The sequence below is a fragment of the Megalops cyprinoides genome, chromosome 5 (genome assembly GCF_013368585.1).
Source record: "Megalops cyprinoides isolate fMegCyp1 chromosome 5, fMegCyp1.pri, whole genome shotgun sequence".
Classification (NCBI taxonomy): domain Eukaryota; kingdom Metazoa; phylum Chordata; class Actinopteri; order Elopiformes; family Megalopidae; genus Megalops; species Megalops cyprinoides.
The window spans coordinates 13882455-13895577 of NC_050587.1; positions in this window are offsets into that span (position 1 = coordinate 13882455).

Genomic DNA, 13123 nt, shown 5'->3' on the forward strand with positions numbered 1-13123 from the left:
ATGGAGTTCATCTTTGGCAGACACCAATGTGCCAAACAATGCATCATTAATGTTTAGTTTAATTGTCTCGTCCTCATTTATTTAGTGGATTTCCTAATAATCTTCTTTCAGTTTTCTTGTTTAATTTTAATTGGATTTTAAGTAAATTTCTTGGCCCATCAATATCATTCACAATTCTTTGCAGGCTGTCCTTAAATGTATTTCTCAAGTGCTAGAACTTCATGTATCAAGTAAGGACCATTCCACATGTTGCTCACTGTCTTTGAGTGCTGATGTGGCTGACTTGGCTTTTACTCTCAGTCTACAGTTCCTGTAGAATGTTTTAAGAAAACATAAAAAACACAAAAAGTAGAGCAGGCTCTAGACTAATAAAATATGATATAATCACATAATAGTCCAGATGGCCAAATACAGATACAGGTGCCAAGAATTACACAAAGTGGCCAATTAGTACATGAATAAGCAAAATAAAAAAGTTGAGGCATTTTGCAAGACAAAGGTCAAAAAGTACCATTCAATAATGCAGGCAGTTAAACTAATGATTCTAGAGAGCGTGCTGAGACAGAGCAGAAATACGTAAATGAAGGCCTGAGAGACTGATGTAATTAGGTACAGCCAAGATTAGTGGATGTCGATGGCCTTGCTGAGATTTACAGGTAATAGAGTCATTATTGGGCTCAAAGAGTGTTACATTACACTTCTGAATAAACAAAAACAAATTAAGAGTATTCCTCCAGTAATAGGTTATCTTGTCAGGATGTCACAGAAATCCATACCCTATAACATGGTGTTAATTTTATGCACCACTAACAGGCATGCTCCTGATCAATATAGCTACTATAAAGTAAGGAAGATCATTAGTTACGTTTGGGGTGGGGGAGCTTACAACCAGATCATTTTGAGATTATCCTGATCCAAGGCATATAATAATTTAGCAAGACTGGGGTAATGTTTGCTATTGCAGACTATAGATATTACTACAATGTGCTACTACTGTAATCACAGTGTGGCAGTAATCAAGATTACATTCAACTGTACAGCAATGGTCATGTTTTACACTTGACTCTGGATGAGGTGAGTTTTTCTATCTTTATCACAGACAGAACTGGTATTCCTGTTTTTCAATAGTTAACTGTAGTCACTTGAGCTGCAGGTTTTCAGATTGCAGAAGCAGTATCATTATTTTGGATTCAGTTTATGAAACTGCACAAAGTGGTGCATGTTGTGCTTTACACATGGACTGATTATAGATGATTATAGATTGATTATCCCTGTTTTATCATTATTGAATGGAGATTTGGGATTTATCAGGTATTGCACCTAAGAGTCTGACACAACTGCCTGATATGACAATCTCAAAGACTCAGTGCATGTGGACATTTTGTGTAACAAATAAAATTACATAAATAAAATTAAATAAAATACCATTCATTAATCATGTTAAGAAATAACGTATGTCATTTTGATTTATTGCTGAATCCCTAAGAAAATGTAAATTGGCATAATGAAATCCAAGGCAAAACCACTGAGAATGCTTATCCTACAAATGGGTGGGTATACTATACATTCTAAATGTGACCTAAATCCCACTGTTCATATTATTATTTTTGATTATTCATATTTGGTTGGTTGGTTAGTGTCTGAAAATTGAATGATTATTTTCAAATATCTGATTTAATGGCGCTTTTTAGATGGCGTTAGAACACACAGAGCAGCACAGAGGTGCTCCTGCTTCCATCCGTTTGTTCAGTGGCCATTGATTTCACAGTGACCTTTCACCTGCACCCTGGAATTCCTTGCTGCAATCTCACCTCCTGGTTGTCAAGAGGGATTTGTGTGGCTGATCTGAAAGACTGGATCCTGTTATGTCAATACTAATTAAAAACTTCAGTGCAAAGTTGCAGGCCTAGTAGTTTCAATAATAATTTGATTCCTTTGCAAGAGACATCTCAATTATTTACAATTTGTCCCACAGTCCCCTCCAAAAAGTCAACTGCTTTTTAGACCTGGGGAGGGAAATGCTGTAAACCCAACATGTAGTTCTGTGTACAGGGGCCCACATTCTGTATTTGCTGCAGAGGGTTTATGGTGGATTAGAAGCCACATTTAAATTCTTTAACCTCGGCAGATTAATTAAATGGCTCTCAGGGGACTGGGGTTGACCTGGTTCCCTTTGGCCTCAGCATTATTCTCCTGTCAATCCAAGGTTTTATTGGAATCTTTGGAATGCAGTATGAAATTCTGTAAGTAAATGAGTAAATAAATTAATAATAAAAGATAAGAGGATATCTCCTCTGCCACCCTGTTTGTTTTCTTTCTGAACAGATGTAACAAAAGCATGAGAACTGTAGCTGATTCAACTCACCTATGAAAGCCATCTTAGACAATGGCCAACAGACTCTTGAATGAAATATGTAACCTTGTGGAAGGGTCTTTTATGAGCATTTGTATAGTCACATTTTTTTCTCAGAAACACTAGTAACTACAAGACAATATATACCAGAATTATGGACTCACATCCATTTAAATGAATTCTATGCTTGTTTGTGTATACTCACATGAGTCGCACAGTGGAGGAAGAAATTTTTAGTCAGAAAACTGTATTTTACCATTTCAAACATTAACCTCTCTCCTCCCCAATATGAAAAGGATGGCTGTATTTTTGGCCACGTCATTTTTGGGTCACAATTTGCACAGAGAAACATGACAATCACATTTTTCATTAACAGGTATACATTTCATGTGGAGCATATGCTTGCATGGTGTTGTGCTATATGACCTACCGCATACGTCCTATAACACAAGTGAAAGTCATTCATTTCTACTGAAAAGTCTTAATTCTTTTAATTCCTGAAACTATTTTGAACAATGTTACATTGAACATGTGTTACTGATGAGGTTTTGGTAGTCAGAAGGTCTGACTTCCTGCAGAGGGAAGACTGAGACCCACAGGAACAGGTGAGATAGTCACTCTATCTGAACTGCATAGGAAGGAAACTGTGGTTTCAATATTTTGTTCAATACACTTGATGCACTGTGGCTAAAATATCTACCTCTTCCAAAACACTTTCACAATGCTTTAGTATACTAATGTTCATTTCAACCTAATATATGATTGACCCTAATCCAACACTAAATCACACACTTGGACAAGGTCATTTGTTGAATGTGTTACTTAATCCTAGATCAGATTTAATCGGGGTCTGGGAAATAGCCCCATTAACCCTTTGGGTGAGTGGATCTGGATTTGTCTTAATCCTGGACTCCAGTGTGTTCTCTCCGCTCTGAACAGAGACCATCCATACATCTGGTGTCTTTCTTTCATGCATCTGTTGCACTTTCCTAACTACATTACAAATCACAGATATTTGATTGAGATGCAGAAAATCCTCATCACTGACTGAGATCCCTTGCAAGGATGTAAGGTCTAATGATAGACTGAAGGCCTGCACCTCCAGCTTGTCACATGATCTGGTTCTATGACCAGAAGCTTCAAAATGTGTTAACACTTGAGCCAAGATTTTGTTCTGGGGATCATTTGAATTGTTACAAAGCAACCAAAGCTGGTCAGCTCCTGCTCATTGATGTGTTACAATGCTGCAAAGACACGCCTCAGAGTCAATGAAACATTGTGTCGGCCTGAGGACACACACACACACACACACACACACACAGAGTTACAACACAACACAACACTTTTCCAGATTCATTCCACTTAGACTTATACCAAGGTCATATCTGGTTAACTTCCAGTGTTGTAGAATGAGTACATTGGAAGACCTGTACTGACAGACTCTTGCTGTTCATTGGGTGAGTGAGCAGAGCTGGGATGGAGCTTCTGTACACTCTAACATAATATTACTTTGAATGCAACCCTGAATGTTCTACATGGCTAAAAGTGTTATTGTCAGCCTCAGCACCCGCAGAAAATACAGAAGGGTGCACTTGCAGTCCATGGGGGGGGGCACAAAATGTCATATCTTAAAAAACGTAATAAATGCTATGTAGACACAAGGATATAAGGAGACAACTGGGGGTGCACTGAGGTCTGTCTGGAGGTGCGATGCACCCCTAAGCAACCCCATAGCACCAGCCCTGGTTTTTGTGATTAAGAGTTACACAAGCAGCCCTGAAAGTGATGAGATCTACAACAGAGTGTATGAAGTGCCCTAAACCCCTAAGCATGTGACCTCATCAACCCTTGAATGTGAATGAAAAAAAATGGTACAATAATATGTCTGTTGATGTACATCAGTTAAACTGTAGTATTTTTCTCATTAAAGAAAGATTTACCACCACTTTGTGTATGTCAACAGGGTAATTTGATTTTGTTGATCTTAACACTCTGAGGTATCAGCCTACTCTGAGTCCTCTGACATTTTACTTATGCAGTCTTAGATTTTTTTTAGTACTTTAATGAATTTAGAGATACATGGAATCTATTCTAGTGTTACATTATTAAAAAAACATCAAGAGCCAAGCAGAATAATGCATATGAAAATGGATACTTCAGTTTTGTGTGGCTTTTCAAACAAGGAAGCTGATTTCCAATTTAATTGTGAGTACAGCCGGATTAGTGATGTGGGAAGAGACAGATATTGAAGGGGAAACCTCCAGGGGAGCCCACACACAGCTCCTTCACAAGCAGCCCTGTCCACTGTACAGTTCCTGCTCCCTGCCTTATGAGAAAAGTAGCAGAGCATTGATTTTTTTTTTGCTATAATTGGGGTCTCACCTCCAACACTGCCAGTGAGATTTAATAATGGCAGAAGCCTGGTTGGTGTGCTCCACGGTGTGCTCTGTGCTCCAGAGTGAGGCCTGGGGAATCCTTGTGTAAACGCTCAACACGGGGTCTAGTTTCTTAAATGGAGGAGATCAACAGAGAATCAACTCACAATGTGTGGTGTATAGAGCATGGTGGTGTATAGAGAGGGAAAAAAAAGCATGCAAAGATTTGGGTTGCCTCTGTTTTTGCCAAATATAGGCTCATGGCATGCATGTAAATTAATATAATATTATTATGTTTTATATATATATATATATATATATATATACAGTAATATTAATATTGTTAATGTAATGTAACTAATTGATTAATATACCTAATCAAGCTCTAATTTCCAGCATACAACATACATTTCAGCACATACATTTGAGTATGTCTGCAAGCTCTGCAGTATGACATTTTTAAACGGGTACAGCAAATATTCATATTTAGAATAAATAATTCAGTAGCACAATCAAACTAGATGAACTAGAGTTTTATATGCAATGGCCAGCTTCAGTGCATTGCATATTGCATGGGCACATGAAAGATTTTTAAATACTGTCCAGGTTTCCATAAACATCTAATCCAAATGGTTACACAATGATCAAAAATCATAATGTGAAAGCCTTCACCTGCCCCAAAAACAATTTTATTTATGTTTAAATGTGTGTCTTCCAGTTACCTTTCAAAACCTGAGCTCTGCTGGTTGCCTTTAAACTAGTTAATTGTTTTAATCTAATTGTTTCATTGGTTAATGAGCCCCACCTGCCTAATTGCAGACATATTAAATACAGGTGTGTGGCTAGAGAGCAGGGAGCCTTATTTTTTAATTTTTTATTTTTTAAAGCAGTGGGGTGTGTGCTCAAGACTGGTTCCTTTTGTTTGTGGACTTTTAAAGTAAATTATTGTTGTTGTAAGTTTTGCTCCTTTGGGGTTTTTTTGTGAAAAGTGTTGGCCAGCTTCTCCACACAATTTGCAAATTGTGTGAGTGTAAGCACTATTTATTCTTTTAGAAAGGTTAAAACATCCAGAAATTGGTTTGTGATATGATCTTTTTGGAGCAATTATAAAACTGAAGCAAACTCAATCTACTGCCCCCATACCCCCCACTTCTTTCAGTGTTTATTACTTTGTTAATTGTGTTAACCCAATATTAAAGTAATTACACAGGTAAAAAAAATGTCAGCTTCCATTTTGGAATGAAAATGGGAGAGCCTACAATTTTTGTCTTAAAACATATTCATTGTGATCAAACAAAATAAAAGCTTACAGATCCTGACCTCACAATGAGATCAATTCAACATTATTTGCAATGGGAGTCATTCCAAAAATGGTCTTATACTCTATCAGTGGTGGTAGTTGAAGTAACCTGAAGTTCCTACTTTTCTTTGGACTAGTATGGTTTGTTCAGCTAGTTCTGATACCAAATTAGAGAAAGGACAGTCCTTACTATTTTGCATTCTGTATCAGAACAGTTTGAATTCCCACTTGTTGCCAGATTGATTCCTTTCTTATTCTATCTGACAGGTGTATCATTTCAGGGTAAACCAGCTCATTTTCTGTCCTATGACTCTTTTTTAAACAGGAAGTTGACTGAATCAAAGGCCATTCTGGGGAAAGTTTACTTTGGCAGCAATTAATCATTTAAGGTGTGGACCCCATTCAGGTTGTCTCAGAAAAAATGGACTAAGAATGTGTGTAACTAGATCTACCTTTGATAGTTGAATTAGATAGCTCAAACACCTTTCTGGCAGTTTTTGGTTTTGAGTAACCTGCAAGTCTAGAAAGGCCTTATTGTTTGTGAAGTTTTTGCTTGCTCTGACATGCTCAGGGTACAATGATGGATGGAGGCTTTTGCCCCTTGACCACCTTACCCACATTAAAACAGCCCCCTCCCCCAATGACAATAAAAGGCAAGACTAGTTTTACTATGAGAGAAGTTTTACTTTTTTAATGGAAAAAACTTTCCCTTGCTTGATTAAGCTGCTTTCATCCAAAAAGGTCTTTGGGGTCAGTTTTAATGGCTACAAAATATTTCTTTGAAACTACTGGGCCTTTAGTTAACCATCACAGATCATTTTCTTTTCTCCTTTTTTTGCTCCTTGGTTTTGAAAGTCTCTGGTGGGTTTTAACTGAAGTTGTGGCACAGCTGCACCACACTCTCGGCTGTTGTTTTGACCCCCACGTCAAATTGTTCTGAGAAAAAAGGAAAGGAGTTTATGTTCGTAATGAAACAAGCTGAATCAATATTTGACTGTTTGGTGTTCTGATGGCAAGCACTAAAATGCTTAGAATTTATACCTGAAAAAATTAATGTCCCAGAAACCTTAGCAAAACACAAAGGACATGAATCAGTCTAACAAATATGGTGTCAATGGAAATCGTGAAGAAAAAACAGTTATGATTCAGAGAGATACAGTCTGCAGCTCAACTTGCCTTAGCCCCCATATCACTCAACAAATATATCACATTTTGTCCAGCAAAGTTGTAGGTTCACACATATATGGTCAGTAACATTCTACAGTCTTCAACACTACTTGTTTTTTGTTGGGATTTATTTTTACTTTTTAAATTTTGTTACTGTCTTATGAACACACAGAGCAAATCTACAGTTACAATTGATGTAACCATGTAATCTGAGAGCCATGTTTAAATTAATATTGACTGACCATAAAAGTTAAGAATGGAAACATCAAACGTGAGTTCAGAGTGTTCAAAGCACAGAACTTTTTCTATTAAATGACCTGTTCTTTTGCAACTCAGCCATTCTGATTTAGAAGCCTCCTTTTGAAAGTTCCAGGAAGTCAGTTAAATTAGAAAGGATTCCACCCATTAGATAAAACTAATTTCAGACCCATTTAAAGAATGATACTTGCTATAGTTTGAAGTTAGTGGTCAAAGGTCTCCCAAAATATTGTCTTGTCCATGTGAACTTTGATTTTACATGTTCAACATGGTATGAGTAATTATTTTCTGGTGAGAGACAGGAAGGCACAGCTAGCTACACAGCTAATACAGAACCATGCAAATAGCTAGGTACTGGATATGGTTAAAGCTTGTGAGGAAGCTAGCCAACACTTCTCACCAAACAACAGAATATGAGGAATAAACTTTATTATAATATAAAAAAATAATAAATAAAATGCAAAGCAGTCAACCACAGCCTTGGGCACAAGTTGCTCACTAAAGCGATTCTAATACCACCTACACACGTATATTTATTGTGCCTCTGATTAGACAGGTGAAGTCAATTAACCAATGGCTAGCTTCACGTGCACACAGAAAATTACAATGGCAGTTATACAATTTCACAGTTAACAGATTTGGATGTAATTTAAGAAATGGGATCTGCTGTTAGTAGGTCTGAACTGGGTAGAAGACAGATGGCCCTTGAACATTTAACATTTTAACAATTAGCACACACTAACAATTAACATTCAGTTCCTGTGGGACAGGGGAAGGCTCTCCTTCACAAGGTTTATCTCTCATTTCTCTGGTGTTGCCTTACCAATTTGAAATTGCTGTAAATCTCTTTCTGTGGATTTCAGTTGTGATCAGTGCTGCACACATATAGTGGCATTATACAGAAAGCCCATACATTTGTACTTCAGAGCGAGCATGAGTTTATTACATCACAGTCCTCAAAACAGCAAATACTTAACAATTAAAGAGGCTGGTTGTTTACTTGATGCTATTAAATAGGTCAGCCACTAAAATCATTTAAACTGACAGCTGAAATAAACACTCACTCTTACAAATGGTGTCTTACAAGGAAAGGCAACACTTTAAGCCAAAAGAGAGTAAAATACAGCATTTGAAAGCTGGTAGGACTGACAGTTCTGGAGCTTGAATACAGAAGGTTAGAATAAAGCAATGATATACAAAATGGTGTTTGTTATTGTGATTCTTGGCACGACAGTGATGAAAAGAGTATCATCACCATCACCGAGTACAAATAATCACAATAATGCACACTCTCAAGTAGGGGTGGAGCCAAATCCGAATACGAATATTCGGCAAAGCACAAATTGTGTGTTTTTACAAATATTTATTTCGTACATATATTTAAAAATTATTTGTTTTCGAGAAGAAAAAAAAACATGTCAAATAGATGGTGTTCCTCATAACTGTGAGCGCGGTTAGGGTTATTTGTTTTTCAGTTGAATTGTATAGATTTAAAGGTAGTGTTTCAGCTTGTGCTTTGCCTAATACCGTATTCGAATTCAGCTACACCCCTACTCTTAAGTGTATTATTGCTTTCATGAAAGGGAGTCACATGCTAATTTTAAATGACCATCAAATACAATGTTATCTACAAAGAGATATACAACTATATACAAATTCACTATTAGCTTTATTGAATAAATGTCTCCATCATGCCAAAGAAATAAGTCTGCTACATTTACAATTACATTATAGCACTAGCTGACTAATTGAAATAAGACCAAGAAAGTTTGGTGCAAAGTTTAAATGTCATTTCTTGGTGCATCTATTCTATTGTGAAAAATTTGTGAAGACATGATATGTCAACATTAGGCTACCAAAGTAGCTAGTGAGTCAGCTAAGTTAACTTCAACTTAGCTCACCTGTTGCCTCACTTTGGTTCTTTTGTCAGGTCAATGTGATACACCTTCTATTTTGTACATAGCAGCTAGCTATTGGCACAGCTAATTATGTTACTTTTTGATAAAAACTGATTTGCACATTAAAGGTAATTTTGTAAAATATGAGTCCAGGTCCTGCTTATGTTGCTTCAGCATTTTCCATTTGCAAAGAAAGGCTTCCAGTCTGAAGGGACCTCTCTCTCTTGGGCCACTTGCTTACATGATTTGTTGCTGACATTTGAGGCTGCCTTTGTTTGTGAGCTGGCTGTGTGTTTAAGGTTGGTTCCTGTGTTTGTTGCCTTTTAAAATACATTGTTTTTGTGTTTTTTCTCTTTCTGTTCATTTTTGTGAGAGGTATGGCCAGCTTCCTCACAAGGGAATTTACCCAAATAAATCTGTGTACACACAACACTTTGCAATTATGTTCTCTGTAAGCAGTGATATTTCACAAATATTCTAACTTACTGAGATTCCATTTAAATGAATCTGCAAAAGTGAACTATAACATAAATTAAAAACTCAGAAGCACTATATTCCTAGAGGCCCTCTTGTTTGTGGAACACCATAAATTAAATGCCTGCTTCTGGGTCAACAGAATTCTTTGCCCTTAAATTCCTCAGTCATTTTGATGGTCAGATGTTGATTCACTTGAGAAGTCCAAGTAAATGGTGGGTGGGTGAGAGAGAGAGAGAGAGAGGCAAAGACAGACAGAAAACTCTTAACAATGACAGGGTGCCCTCCTGATTTAATACCATTATTTCTAAAATTTACCTGATTCCATTTTTTATTTCGCCAAAAACGGGGAGGTACATGTAGATGACTTTTAGTCTCAACATTGTGAAGTTGTTACTCTGGGTGCTCATAACAGCCCTTTGTGGAGGGGCTGGCCAACACTTGACACTGCCAAAAATATGACAAAAGAACAAATTTCCAAAAACAATAACTAAGTTTAATAACCAACAAAAAGAACCAGCCTGAGCACGCACGCACGCACGCACGCACGCACGCACGCACGCACGCACGCACGCACGCACGCACGCACGCACGCACGCACGCACGCACGCACGCCAGCTGACAAAGGTGAGCCTGCTGCTCTCCAGCCACACACCTGTATTTAATATGCCTCTAATTAGCAGGTATGGCTCATTAACCCATGGCATGGCTCACACAGACAAATTCAATTAGCACAATTAAACAATTAGTCTCTTTAGATGAAACTGATGTGAAACCAGCTCAATTATTGACAAGGCTGAAAATAGAGAAACAACAATTCTTAAAAATTCAAAGAAGTGACACTTCAACAGTTTATGTATAGAAGACAAAAACTGAGATATAAATGAATGAATAAATAAATGTTGATCATTTATTTCTAAATTTTCAACATTTTTTGTATGTCCACATTTCTACATCTATAAATTTCTGTATTTCTGCATCCACTATGTTAATGAGCTTGATCAACTAACAATGTAAAAGGTATATCCTTCTCATGTATGGTGTACACCCAAGCTGTCCCACCCACCTTTACGCCTCACCTGCACACTTCCACCATTGTGAGTTGCCCTGGCATCTTGATTGTAGCTAGCCTGTTAATTGTGTTGTTAATATTTTTATTTTAAATGTAGAAATTTTTATAAAAACTAATATTTTATTAATTACTATTAATAAAGTTTTAATACAACAACAACATCTAATAATTATGTAATCAATGTTCACAGAATTTTCTAAAATTTCTCTTATCTGTGGTTAAATTAGTGGATGAACTTTGAAAAACAGTTCACAACAGACTAAGCCATGTCATAAAACACTTATCTGTACAACAGCATCAAACAAAGCTTTTACGAAGTCACATATAAATTTCATCTTATATACATGTTAAACACACTGCGATGTCAAAGGGTTTAATCAAATCAAGTAGGTAAAGCATTGCAACTGCAGCAATTCATTGTATGCAACTGAACAGCGAATTTTGAAACGCAAAAAAGACCATAGAAAAAGAGCACTGTGTATAGATTTGACCTTTTTTGGCCTCTGTCATCATTCTTATCAACCCATAATGCTTTGTTTTGTATTGCAAAAAAAAAAAGGAAAAGATGATGAGGCTGCAGGGTTACAACCTGAGGTAAACTACAAGCACCTAAAATCAGCTCTTTGTGGGGCAGTGCTGCAGTAAACAGGAATGGCAGAGTGGGAGAGAAAGTCATGGTATTGAAACATAGTATGCGGAGCGACCATTTTCCTTTATTGAGCAAATGGAGTGGATGGGGTTGAGTGCCCTTTTTAACCAACATCTAACGTCGAACATCATTACCAGCTGAGCTAAAGGCAATTTTCCCCTTCCGCCACGGGTAACAACGCTTGCTAGCCGGTGTCTCGGGGAGTAACGTCACAGCTGAAAAAACGCTCTGCTACCTGCTACCACAACATTACAGGCTTTACGCATAACTCACAGAGGCTATTTCTTTCAGCTGTACTAAACTCACCTCCCTTTTACCTCCTTCTCCGCAGCAACCTCTGGCGGCCAAGCTGAGGTTTAGCCAGGAATTACAGTTACGGCACCAATGCAGTGAACGTGAACTAGGTCCACAAATCCACGAGTGAAACCGAAACTCCTGTTCTCCTCTGACAACCTGACTAATGGCTAACATCGTAACTAGTTACGCTAAAGGCAATTTGTCCCTTGCTCCATAGTCAAAACGCGAGCTAATCAGAGTCTCAGGTAATGTCACAACTGAAAGCACTCTGACAAACTTCTATTCTCTGACACACAGTTTCGAGTTTATAGCATAAAATGAATAGGCCTACGTGGTGTCATGTAAAGCATGATAGAAATATTTCGTGTTTATAGCATAAAATGAATGCGTGATTGTAAAGCATGGTAGAAGAATTCACTACAAGCCTCTACTGTCCGAGTCTTCAAGGTAACATAACAAAGCAATATCTTGTCGATGCATAGATCATACCCCTAACAGTATTCATTTGTAGTACATAATTTATTTTTGAACGTACGAATGCATTTGAAATGATCGGTTGCTAGGCCAGTATAGTTAGTATAGGCTATAACTTTCACATAAATTTCATTTGTAAAAATTTATGCAATAAGGCAATCGGTGAAGAAAAAACGCAAGAAACGAATGCCGCATAACGAAGTCAGAATTGATGGATGCAATATCGCATGAAATTACGTAAAAGACATAAATGTGTTTGGACTTTGGGTGAAATTTATATATATATTTTTTAAATTGCTTCATTTAAAGTTGCGTGCGATTACGTCATATGCAACTGGTCTATTTAACTTTCGTTGCTTTTAAGTTGCTTCGTGTGACATCAGCCTTAAGCACAAATCAATAGCACAACGAATCCTCACTGTTGGGAGAGATTGTTATATTATTCCACTGGTAAGCACTGCATTTTATGGGAAACGATGGCTAAAAAGACACACAGGCAGACCTACCCATGCAGTCGACAGGGTCGGCCATTTACAAAAGCAGAGTAATTTTACATTCCACATTAAACACGCTCTAGTTTTTTAAAAAAAGTTTCCATGCCTTGTACATGCTTCCCTGAAAACGATGCATTTTAATGTTAATCACATCCCTGTGAGGACATTGGCTGCTTAGCTAATTTAGGAGGTAAGAACAATCACTACTTTCTGCTGTAGAGCCACTTCTATCAGATTACAGCAACACTTGAGAAACACAGTAACATGTTTCAAAATATTATGTAAATATTTTATTAATTTCAACCTGTTATA